This window comes from Callionymus lyra, chromosome 14 (assembly GCF_982586985.1).
Source record: "Callionymus lyra chromosome 14, fCalLyr1.hap1.1, whole genome shotgun sequence".
In the NCBI taxonomy this organism is placed as follows: Eukaryota; Metazoa; Chordata; class Actinopteri; order Syngnathiformes; family Callionymidae; genus Callionymus; species Callionymus lyra.
In genome coordinates this window covers 21,792,803-21,805,950 of record NC_141831.1, presented here as the reverse complement: position 1 = coordinate 21,805,950, position 13,148 = coordinate 21,792,803, and the positions used below count along the sequence as shown (strand labels likewise).

Here is a 13,148-nt window from a genome sequence, read left to right as displayed (position 1 = left end):
TATTTTCCACTACCGAGGGGGTTTAAATTACAGCATAGTGGGTCCCACTGGGAGGAGTCAAGTGTCAAGATATTTATAGTCGATGTCACGATTTCCTTTGAGATCTGCCTTAATGGACAGGAAAATGATTCTTAACTTAATTTATTTCGGACATAAAACCTTTTCTTTGACACATTTCAAATGATAAATTCTGCTCGATTAGGACACTTTCTAATAAAACCGTAGCAGAGTACTGATAAATATAATAGATATTGAACACCTTTTACCGTGCAGTATTTGTATACTATAAAGATAAAAATGATTTAACTTTTTTGAGCCAACAGAACAGAGAATAAAAATAAAAATTACATAATAAAATGACTGTATTGTGAGTGCGTTTTAGGGATTCTGAAGCTCTAAATAGACGTCTCCTTCTGACTTTTATTCCTGGTATATGCTGTTAGATTTTATCACATTAAGTTGATTTATTAAAGTCTGTAATGAAGGCAAATTTTATGTTTTTTGGTATTTCTACAGGAGCTCGACTCAGGATCAGTGGCGGTTAGAAGCCAAACAAGTCGACGACGAAACTCCCAAAACCTTCCTGAATCCAGATGGTTAGAGAACGACAGAACATCCACAAGATCAGAGGAATTGTGCCTCGTCCTGTTTTCAAAACATCCTAAAACCTTTGCATAAATATGTCAGTATTTATTCGAACACAAGTGAGATGAGGACAGAGAAACAGAAAAGGCAGAGTCGCTCTGTAGCTGTAAAACTAAATGGCAGAAAAGTGATGAAAATGACACGCCCTTCCTCCCCCAAATCTCTCCCTCCTTAACATGACAAACCTCATAAAGTATTTAACGACAATTAGGTAAAACTCAACAGCCCACAGCGAAACAGGAAACATCTCTATAAACTCCAGAGTGTCGGTGTGTGGGGAGGGGGGGGGCACTCATCATCACTCACATCTGTGTTTTTTACGACGTGCTCTAACTGGATATGATACTGGCGCGCTGGGAAACGTCGTTTTGTTGCGATTCAGTTTTCTTTATTATTTACGGTGGCGCTGACGCGGAGACGAGGAGGTCACCGAGAGGCTGATACCACATCAACGTTTATACGGCCCGTGATTAACATGAATAATGAAATAACACAAGTGCAATTAACCCCTGCTGAGTGCAAAACCAATAACCAAATTGTGGTTTTATCCGTTTGTGTCTGCACATGAAAATTCACACACATACACACACACACACACTTGAACTTCTTCTTGTGTTTTCAGGGGGAGTTAAAAGGTTTTGGCAGAGACAAAACTGCTGCTCGTCTTAAATGCAGTTACACAACTGAATATAAAACTGCAACTCAACTATTTTGGATTTACGTGCAGAGGGTTTTTAAGTTCACCTGCCTCACAACAAGAAAGTTTTATTCCAGCTGGTGCCAACTCTGTGTGTTGGATCCTGTCTATGTGGAGTTTGCGTGTTCTGTTTACTCAGGTTTCCTCCCACACGACCGAAAGGTATGAGTGATTGTTTGGAGAGAGGTGAGGAAGTAAGTGCAGGCAGAGTGAAAGGGATGAGTGACCACAGAGTAACAACGAGAGTCAAAAAGCTAAAGATAATTACTTAGCTAAAGCTATGGACAATGCTGAAGCTAATGACATAGCTAATGTAAGTAAGTAAGTAAGTAATAGTCATTTGTAAAGCGCCTTTAAAGACCAGGGTCACAAAGCGCTTTAACAATCAGAAACAATACACAGTTAAAATATATACTTTAAAAGGCGACACAGGAGTCCCAGAGAATCAGGGAAAAGCCTGAACAAATAAAAGTGTCTTAAGATGTTTCTTGAAGGAATCAGTAGATCCATCCAACATAGAGAGAGAGGGAGATCGTTCCAAAGCTTATGAGGAACAGCCTGGAAGGATTTCTCTGCTCTGGTCCTGAACCGTGTGTGTGGAACCATCAGTAGATTCTGATCCACAGACCTCAGAGCCCGAGCTGGGGTGTAAGGCTGGATCAGATCACTGATGGAAGGAGGAGCCTGACCATGAATAGATCTGAAAGTAAGAACCAGAATTTTAAAGTTGATCCTGAAAGAAACTGGAAGCCAGTGACGAGTTTTAAGGATCGGGGAAATGTGAGTTCTTCTAGTAGAGCAGAATTCTCGCTGCAGAGTTTTGTATTAACTTCAGGCGAGACAACTCCTTCTTGTGAAGACACGAAAATATATATTGCTCTGACTCTATTTAATGTTCTTGTAATATATAGTTTTTACAAATATTGGTTATTTATTATTATTCTTATGTATCCAGTATGTTTTATGCTCATTTTTTTCTTGGAAAAGACTCATTGGCTTATTTGTAGAAAGATTATTTTTCCTAATAGTGTAGGTTTCGCACAGATGTATTGACTTGACCATATTAAATATAAAATATTTTAATCCTGTTTTTTGTTTTACTATACATTATACAATAAATGTTTTATTTGCGTTGTTAAAATAAGATTTATCTCAAAATATAAGTTATAACATAACAAAACATTAAATCACTTTCTATTGTCATAGACTTTGTCGGTGATATTTTGCGGCAAAATTGATTTAAATTGAGCTGAAATAAAGTAAATTGAGTTACGTTATTTCGGAAACACTGCCATCTTGACTCAGAGTAGAAGTACAGTAGAAATTGAAATTACTCCCCTGAACCTCTACCACTGTACTGATGCAAATTTATTTTCTGAACATAACAAAGGCTTCTTCTAAGGGTGTGTCTTCGTTGCATACCTGAGATGTTTAGAGTCGTGTGGGTGACAGAAATAAACTTGATTAAAATGTGCAGATTTCTGAACATCAAACAATGCTACTGATTTAAATTCGCAGCGACTCTCTTCAGCTCGAGGTTATTGTACTTGCAGATTGTCATCGACGTTTTTTGAAGAAGGCGCACAAGAGTGTGTCCAATCACACAACTTTTCCTGCTGCATTGTGACCTTTAGCTACACAGGAGCTCATCACTTTCATGTTGCATCTGTTTCCAACACCGCCTCAATATTCCGGGTGTCTCGCGGTAACAAAGCTAATTAGCCGCAGAATGAAAATCAACACGAGTGTGAACAGACTTCGACTGAAGCCGCACGACTGCGTGAACACGTTTAATTAAAACTTGAAACTACGACAGGCTCCTTCTTGTAACGTAGGATCAATTCACCTGCTGGTGTGATGACGTTTAAATGACTGCACTGAAATAGAATTTCTGAGGGGGTTTTCAGGGCGGCACGTTTGAAGGCGGGCGGGTTTTTGAAGCAACTTCATTCGGCAGCCACGGTGGCATGCAAATGACTCTGGGAGGAGAATAACGAGAAGAAAAAAGAAAAAAAAGGGGGAAATGAGCAGAGATGAGTTGCCTGAAGGAAATCATTAGCACACATCATTACTCTTGACTACACACTGCAGCGACGACTTAGAGAGGCGTTTAAAAAGAAGCGTTTAACGTGATTTTCAACTGGTCCATTTGGACATTTTACATTAGAGACGGACTGCTGTGCAGCTCTGAGCAGTCACAACACCATAACTCCACTGTAAATGGTCATTTGAGCAGCAGATGTTCATTATATAAGAAAATATCATCACACAGAGAACATCAACATATGTGATGACACAATACAATGTTGGATCTCATTTCTCAGATCTGGTGAAATTATCATTTATTGTCGTGAATAATTGAGAGCATGATCATAGTCTTTGGTTCATTTTATTTTGTATCAAACTGGTAGAAGTTGGAGCCTCTCAGTGCCATAGAATTGTTGATGACCTCTGACCTTTATTAGCTGCACTTTGAGAATTGTAGGCAGGCTAATAAAGCCTTTTTCCTACGCAACTGAAATGCATCTTCAATCAGAATAAGAACACCACAACAGTGGTAATAAACTTGTAAAATAAAAATAATAATAAGAGACATTAAATTAATGTGGCATTTAAAAATTAAATAAACAAGGGGCCATGCATAAGTTATGTCCCTCATTTTGTACCATTTCCTTTGCTAGATGATGCTATTTATTAAATACTTGACAGGTTTGGAGGCTTCAGCAGCGACTAAAACATTTTCACAGACTCCTTGTGTGGAAGTTTTCCGGAGCTGCTGCAGGTGGTGGAAACAATTTGTCAAGCTTCCACCTTTTTGACATGACCGACTACACGTTTCACAGGTCTTGCCGCCCTCCATCTTTAATTCTGAAGCCAAAATAAAACCATCTCAGTTAGCTAAGCACAACATAGAGGTAAGTCAGTAAGTAAGTAAGTAATCGTCATTTGTGAAGCACTTTCTAGACCAGGGTCACAAAGCGCTTTAACAATCAGAAACAATACACAGTTAAAATATATACTTTAAAAGACCAAGACACATAAGACAAACACAGGAGTTCCAGAAAAGCACAAATTAGAATGTCTTAAGATGTTTCTTGAAGGAGTCAGTAAGAGAGGAGAGGAAGTTTGTTCCAAAGCTTAGGAGCAACAGCCTGGAAGGATTTCTCTCCTCTGGTCCTGAAGCGTGTTCAGGAACCATCAGTAGATTCTAATCCACAGACCTCAGAGCCCGAGCTGGGGTGGAAGGCTGGAACAGATCCCTGATGTAAGGACGAGCCAGACCATGATAGCTCTGAAAGTAAGAACCAGAATTTTAAAGTTGATCCTGAAAGAAACTGGAAGCCAGTGAAGAGTTTTAAGGATCGGAGAAATGTGAGTTCTTCTACTTGAGCGGGTCAGAATTCTGGCTGCAGAGTTTTGTATTAACTGCAGGAGAGACAGCTCCTTCTTGTTTAGACACAAACATAAACTGTTACAATAGTCTAAAAAAGAAGATACAAATGCATGGATTCAGACTGTGTTGTAAAATAATTTTCCTAAATTTAGAGATTTTTCTCAGAAGTAGCATTAATGCTAATTATGGATCTCAACTACATTTGGAACAAGCCTGTGCTTCCAATCCAAGCTTTGCATTTAAAATATTGCTGTAAGTATGTAGCAATACCTTTTTATTTCCTATGCTTCAACCATTGATCATATTAACTTGTATCCTCTAGCAAAACCCATTTAATGACTCCATCCTTCCACCTGTATAATTCCATTCTTGTCCGTGAATGATGTACACAAACAACTGTCACTCACGCTAGACTTCACGTCGCATGGCATGTGAAACGTATCAGATCTGCGATTCCCTCATCCACGTTAAATATTTGTTTGCCAGCGTGCACAAATTAATTTCACAGCTAAAGACGGTTCTGCTGCGGTGCTTCTTACACAAAGGGGCAGGACTGACATTCAATAACTTCCCGAGCTGCGAGCTGGACGACGACCACGGGGAACGACCTTTAACCACGACACCGCGGGAAATAACCTCGGAAAACATGTTTACACTTCCACGCTCTGACTGTTTTCTTCATACTTCCAACCATCAATTGTCTTTCACTTAATTCCTAATGGAGTTGTGGGGGGGGGGGCTTGTTGTTGTAAGAGGGAATCATTTTGACTTTCCACTAACACTAGACCCCCCCAGCAGATAACCTACTTTTTAGAGTAACTTGATAAAACAACGACTAATCATCTTCACATCTACCTAATGATATCACTTTATTCTTCCCCTAATTGGGGAAAAATGAATATAATGGAAACAAGAGTTAAAATTGGGGACACAGTCTGGAGTATCTGGGACACTAAAAAGTAGATTACAGCATATTTATGCGACGGTGAGCAGAAATAAGAATTAAAGAAAACTGTGAGCGAGATAAGGATAGTTGTTTAAGGTCGCTTTGAGGGAGCGGAAGGCTTTTATACTTTACCGATCTGGCAACTCTCTATTGTATGTCCGATCATGAGAGATTATTTTCTACCATGATTGAAGATCTTCATGTAATAGATGTGTTTGTTTTTTTTATTCAAAAAGCTTCACGTATGACGACTCAGATGTTTTGTTTAATTAATTAAAACGTCAGTGTTTATTTAAACATCATCCGAGCGGCTAAAGCAACATCTGGTAGCACAACTCTAAGAGACAAGAGAAAAAAACAGGCTCATGGTCTCGTTGGCAGCTCTGTCCTGGATTAACCCTGCGAGAGGAATTCGGATAAACACCAGCCAGGATCCGGTTTGGAAGCCAATGGTTCATCATCAGTGGGGGGTGTGAGGGGGGGCAGACTAACCACCAGCAGGAATGACCTGAGGAAGGTTATTATTATAACCACAGGTTTAAGACCCCTCCCAGTGGTAAACCTTTCCAACTAGTCCACCGACAAACTGGACGAGAATTGCCAAAGAGAAGTCTGTCATCACTTGGATTTGATGCAGCGTTATCCTGCGACAATAGAACTCTTGGAAGCATCACTTCAGCAGGTAGAAGAAGAAAGTGCGAGAAGACCCGGCGGCAGACAAAAGAGGAATCTCACTCCAGCAAAGGCTGAGTGACGTTGAGCACAAAAGCTTGACAAAGACAACATTCGGAAATACCTCCACGGTGCTCGACCCCGGTGGTGCGTTTAACTTAAGTCATCTGGGTTCTCCAGGGAATCCCAAAAAAATCCATTCTTCACCTTTGAAACGGAGAAATGGGATTTCAGATGTCGGCACCTGTCCCACATTCACGTCTCTTTCAGCGTTCCAATTGTGATTAAATCCTCTGATCACGTTCAGTCTGCTTCTCACAATCACTTCCTGCCAGTCAAAGTCACCAACTGGTCCCCCATCACCCGGAGTGCCTGTTACGACTTTCACTTGGACGCAATAACATTGAAGTTGTGTCACTTCCACTGACATCTAGTGGTAGGTTCATGGATTGCAATCAAATACACATCACCTCGAGCTGCTCAAGATGAAACATGGGCGGCTATTACGTTGTTATCTATATATACGTTATACGTCAATCAGGCCAAAGGAAAGTAGTGAAAAACTTTTTCTGTAATTTGATAATCTTGTTTCATTTTATATGGAATTGATTTTAAGATCATTTATATAAACTACTAGACAACTATGAATAAAATGTGTTTATATAATATAATCCCTTTTATTTTTATTTTATTCTGACCGTTTGGAAGTACTCTCAGGACTCACTTTACCCAGAACTGATATAAAATAAATTTCTTAAAACAGTTACAGGGATAAGACTATGGTGAAATTAATAGATACATATCCATAGTAAAAAGATACAGCACATATTTTTTAATTAATAAATCTTATTAACATGATTAATTATATTATAATACACTATTCTTCCAAATATATATATATATATATATATATATATATATATATATATATATATATATATATTATTAAATTGAATTATGTTGTATTGATATTATATGAATTGTTGTTTAACACATTTTTATCACTCATTTCTGCTCGTTTTTTATTTATTTAATAGTATTTTATTATTATTTAAGATTTTTTTAACTGCTTGGAACTATTTAGAAAATAAAGGCATCTTTTGTTTGTAAGTTAGTACAGATTGTTCCTTTGACTGCTAGTAACACATATTTTGGAGTCTGGAGCTTTAAGGAACAACCAAAGAGCTGAAGAGCCAATCAGGAAGAAGTGATGCTGCAGAAGCTGAAACACTTTTTGAAGATTTTCTTTCAGCGTGTGGAGGCGTTTGAAGCTGCTGGGTTGAACTCAGGACACATTCTGACTGCTGCTCGCTGAGACTAAGACTAAAGCGTCGTCCGCGCTGACAGCTACTGAGGCACAAACACTGCAGCTGGAATTTGGATTCATAATGACATGTCCCTTAGAATTGTGTGTTTCTGCAGCAGCGGGAGTTTTTAAATTGTGCAGGCTCTGTTCGCCAGTGTCTGGTGCTGGTTAGAGAGCGACATCTTGGATTCTGGGAAGCAACAGTTACAAGAGACTGACAGACAATGAAGATAAACACAGCCTAAACAGGTATAGAAAATGAATATAAACCACAGAACACCAGTCTAGACACACAAAAGATGTTCTTCATGTCATTGACAGAAACCATGAGGACCTGATTAGATACATCTGAAAGAAATAATGTTTACATGAGTATGATATATGTTGAGAATATATAAATACAATTAAAATTTCGAAAATGTCATGGTATAAATATAAATATAAATAAATATATAGTACTTCATTCATGAAGTATTTTTCCTATCAATTCAAAGCTTTGTATTCGTGTTTAACTTTAACACTTACAACCTAACTGCGTCTGATCCAACACAAACTCAATCTTGGGACTTACGTTCCTCACAACACTTATGTTCTGTAATGTTTCATGAAAGTTGACCGAGCTTCTGAAGGCAACATGAGTGTAGAAGACATGAACCTCCTTAACAACAACATCCCTACGATCATCTGGACCTCCTCTTGGCAGCAACACCCGAGGTCAGAACAAGGTTTGACCCATCTCTGATGTCACCTTTAGCATGTCACAGACCTCCTGTAACTTTAAATCAAAAGAAACTGAGTGAGTAAAGGAAGGAAAGGAACCTCCAAATACTATCGCCTTCCAGGGCTCCAGACACCTCACATTAAGTGGACAGCATCTACAAGAAGATGGATATGTTTTCCTGAGGAGGACCACAAAGAGAATTATGGTTAACCAGCCTCTCTTTGACCTTTAGCTTTGACTGCCGTCATGTGTTCCAGAAAATCTTTAACAGCATGACTCTGGACAAGCTCACTAGTGGGGGACACCCTGGACAGGACTCCACTCTCCTACAGGACAATGCCTCCAAATTTAGAGTCCGTTATTAAAACGTGGACCGACATCTAGATGAAAACCAAGACGAGCATAGGAGTAACAACTCCACAAAGAAGGGGCAGAAGTTAAAACCTCCGACCTTCCCGCACAACACACATTTCGATGAACTTCAATGAGCTCCACAGGATGTGGATGGTTGCAGACCTGCACCCATCAAGGTCACGGTGCGTCCAGCGACCTCCAGATGGACTGAGATTTGAGGCTGAAAACGACACGAGCACATTTGTGTGAAGACCTTTTGTGTCATTTTTCTCACATAATCCCTGTTTTCCCGTCTGCATTCGAGAACGGCAGGTGAGCACGCTGTTGACAAAAGCGCCCAAAATCCCTTCTGCATTCCCCACACACAGTCGCTCACAGTCTGCACTCAGTGACCCCGAATTCTCTGCTGCTGCTGCTGCTGCTGCTGCTGCTCGTCCTCACTCTCTCCTGGAGCTCAGAGCACAGACGACAACGACGATACAAATTCACGTAAACCACCTCAAAATGGTTTTAAATAGCAGCACGGTGGAGGAGTGGATGATGGAGTTTGTTTGTATTTTCTGTGCTAGCTTTTCCTCCGGTTTCCTCCCACAGTGTAAAAACACAGGGTTAATGAAGAACGTAGTAGTGGTGTCGGTAAAAACCAGAGCCTCCTGGGCCCCAAAATGTGTCAAAACTGTGATTATAAATTTACCCATTAACCTTAACTATCGCTTAAACTAGGCATTGGTATTTCTTTTCACCAATTGTCATTATTAAAACTAATTACACAGCAAATGCTTAAGCTTAAATGATTTGAAAGATCCATCTTTGTTGAAAACACACGCGTAGTAGTTTAATTTTGGGTGGAAGCTTCAATCCATCAGTTGTTGATCAACACCACCTACTACAGAGGAATTTTTGGGAGGCGAGTGAATAACACGACCAGCATGCTAATACACAGCGAGGAAATCCGTCAAACTAAAGCGTGTTCGAGAAGGTAAAGTCAAGAGTGTAAATATTTATAAAAGAAATAACAAAAAAATTGATCCATCTGGAGGAGCACAGCGGGGGGTTGGAAGAGCAAATATCGCAGCACATGATGTTCATTTGACGCCCAACAAACAAGACAACGGGTGTAATAAACAACCCTGCAGCTCTTTTTTAAAAAAAACGTGTAACACAAGAGCTCACACCTGCAGCTCCATCTTACAGATGTTGGCCCTGCAGACTCACCAGTCAGCTGATGCAGCCTTGTTTTGTTTTTTTTCTTTCAGCCTCATATTCATCGTCACGACTGCTGGTCAAAAAAAACGACAGGCCCCGGCGATGGTTAGACCAGATCTGTCAGGGGCTTCAAGGTTGAACAACAGCTCCTGCTCACACCCGCGCTGTCAGGCGCCCAGAAGAAGAAAAAAAAACGCACGAAGGGCCTCCGCGTCTCTGCGGCTCAACCCGCCGACAATTACAGGGACGATGACAGCTGCCCACGGAGATCCACGCCGCTCGATACCGCCGTAAAACCCCGGTTCCGACAAGGAAAACAACACCTACCTCTGTTCCGGAGCGATGCTTTTGGCGCAGGGGATGGAACCGACCGTTGGATTCAGACAACAACAAAACCACGCCGGTTGTTGATGACACAGCTGTCCTGCGAGACAGCGAGGAGGGGGAAAAAAATCCACGAGCGGCGGCGGCGGCAGCGGAAAAAAAACACGCTATTATTTAACGCGTTGACGCCGAACCGTCTTCCTTTTGCGCGGGTCGACGGTGGCGAGGAGATGTGAGGGTTCGGATCGCCATCGTCTTCCACGAGAAAAATAAAAGCGAGCGGGAGAGGAGAGAGGAGGGGAAAAAAAAAACGCGCACGTCAAAACACAATTGCGCAGATGAGAGCGCAGTGGGCTTCCTCACACTCCATCCATATTCATGCTCGTACAGCACGGATTGTTTTTCTCTCTCCGAAGCATCACTGTCGAGCTGCTGCGTCTATTTTTTGCTCCTCTTGATAAAAAAAAAAAAAAAAAAAAACACTATTGTGACGTAACACGTTCAAATCCAACGTGGAGCTGAAGAGACTTTAAACCAGGCTAAGCCATGATACAGGCGTGACATAATGACGAGTTTAAAATGATGGGCTGGGTGGATGACATGCAACATATGAGGAGGTCGACACGCCCCCCCCCCACCCCCTGACGACTTGAGGAGAACATGGAGGTGTAAAGATATCCAGTATCTGCTGAGCAGAGGACAAAGTGTGAAAGGGCGAAGTCGACTCAAGATTGCTCAAAGATCTTTCAAGATGATTAGTAATAATAATACAAGATGATCATAAAGAAAACTGTTGCTTTTTTGCAGGCCAGAACTTCACTTAAACACATTTTTACTCTTGAATCGGCATATCAACTTCTTATTCCCTTTCAAGTCAACCTTCTCCTCTTAAGAAAGCAACAATTGATCCATCCTCCACTATCACTATCACAAAGGTGGTCACATATATACACTGACTGTTGTGAGGGGCTGTCAAGCCAGAAAAAAAGGAGAATAGAGTCAAAAAATGATGGACTAACTTAAGAAAACAAAGCAAATAAAAAATAAAAGAAAATCAAGAAAAACACCTTAAAATCTAATATTTATGAACAATTCATAAGAAAGAAAGTGGTAGTATTTTGTCTGATCAATAAGTTTATTTTGGAAAACTTGTGATCAAATTCAAAGAACACAAAGCAATACTGATAATGTATTTCATGTATAATGTAGACTTTCAAAGCATGCAAGGACACTGACAAATAACGCAACAGTGAAAAAAACAATAGTTAGACAGGAGTTTTACAGGTTAAGAAAGGTACAAAAGTTCAAATCAATTTTTAACGGAAAACTACGAAACATTAATCACTTTGAATGAGTTTTAAAAAGGTGTGTTTTCAGTGATCAATGTTACAGATGTCCAGTGGCGATGGGCAGAGTAGCTCTGGACCCGTATGGTGTCAATACGAGCAGGTGACGGAGGAGGAGGATCTTAATAAATAATATGGAAGGTATACAGTATACAGTATGAGTGGGTGAAGAATTGAGTGAAAGCCTGGAGGGCAGTGGATGAGACTATAGCTGTGTTACCATTGCATTTTTCTGTGTATAAAAGTGTTGTTTGTTTTTTTCAACATTTCAATGAGTAAATGTGTTTGTATCAAGGGTTATTTTGGACAGAAGACTAGTATCTGATGAACTCTCGGGCTACAAGAAGATGGAGATCAATATGATCATTGTTTCCTGTGTATAAGGGCAAAAATATGCTCACGAGTATCAGATATTACATTTTTTTGGTATATTCACAAGTGAAGTGTAATTGCAAAAAGTGTTAGTTTTAGCCTTATAGTTAAAAATAAAATAGCTTTGTTATCAAATCACAGTAAACCATTTTTTTCTGATTCACTGTGGTCCTTAAAAATAGTTGATAAATGAAAAATATTTGTCAGTAAAAAGGTCAACAGCTTTAACTGCTAAAACAGTCCACTAAACAGCTCTAACTCTGAATTATTCTGGCGCTTTTCGAGCTCCTCAAGCCCCCGGGACATTTTTTAGTAATAGTGTTTGCTGCCACACTATTTATATAAGCGACATATACTTTAATATGGCAGAGTTAAAGCTCTTGATTAACAGAACAAACTCTTGAAATGTTTGTCTGTAACGGTTTTCTTCAGATATATATATCAAACTTGAGGGTGATGCAGCCAAGTTGGTGCTGAGGAGCTTAAAAGGAATGAGAAAAATCAATGTTTTCATGAGATTTTTGAAAAACAAACTCAACTGAAGACAACACTATGAAACAAGGTAACATCTGTACCATCTGTTCCTGCAGTGGTCAGTACTTCAAGGAGGGCAATTAACACGGTCAATGAGTCAGACAGAGGAGCTCAGATAGAAGCTCTTCCTCAGAACTGAACTTCACCGAGTCTCAATTCTAACACTTGGACTTGGGGAGCATGAGGAGCTGTCCTAGGTGCTGACGGGTGCCACAGTGGAACTAGCTGACAGCACAAAAACTGCAGATGATGTTTGATGTCATTTTCAAAAACAAATTGAGAGTGAGGAGGAGAGTGATGATAAGCAGGATCAGCGTAGTCGGGTGTGGATTATGATGAGGAGGATGAAGACACAGGAGATGGGATGGACAAAGATGGAGTGAGGTGGTTGAGGGGAGGAGGACACAAACAGAGTGTCATTGAGATACAGGTCTCCATGAGAAGAAGGAGGATGAGATGATATACCAACATTAAAATGAGACTTGTTATAATGAGAACGCTTACGAAGATTACAAATATGAGAAAGACACATTGTCTTTAGGGTAATAAGGACAAAGAAGTTAAAGATGATGAAGATGACGATAAGGAGAAAAGCAAAAGGTTGGATGACGATGATGAACAAAAGATGAGA

The 13,148-nt window shown here is 40.1% G+C and overlaps 1 protein-coding gene across 1 annotated transcript in view; it reads right to left on the bottom strand.

Moving 5' to 3' along the window:
- nyap1 (neuronal tyrosine phosphorylated phosphoinositide-3-kinase adaptor 1) overlaps positions 1 to 10,290 on the bottom strand; it is a 38,256-nt gene extending 27,966 nt beyond the window's left edge. Inside the window, exon 1 of the mRNA XM_087806877.1 lies at positions 10,269 to 10,290. The gene's annotated coding sequence lies outside the window, so the exon portion shown is untranslated. The remainder of the gene's footprint in view (positions 1 to 10,268) is intronic.
- Between the last annotated feature and the right edge of the window lie 2,858 nt (positions 10,291 to 13,148).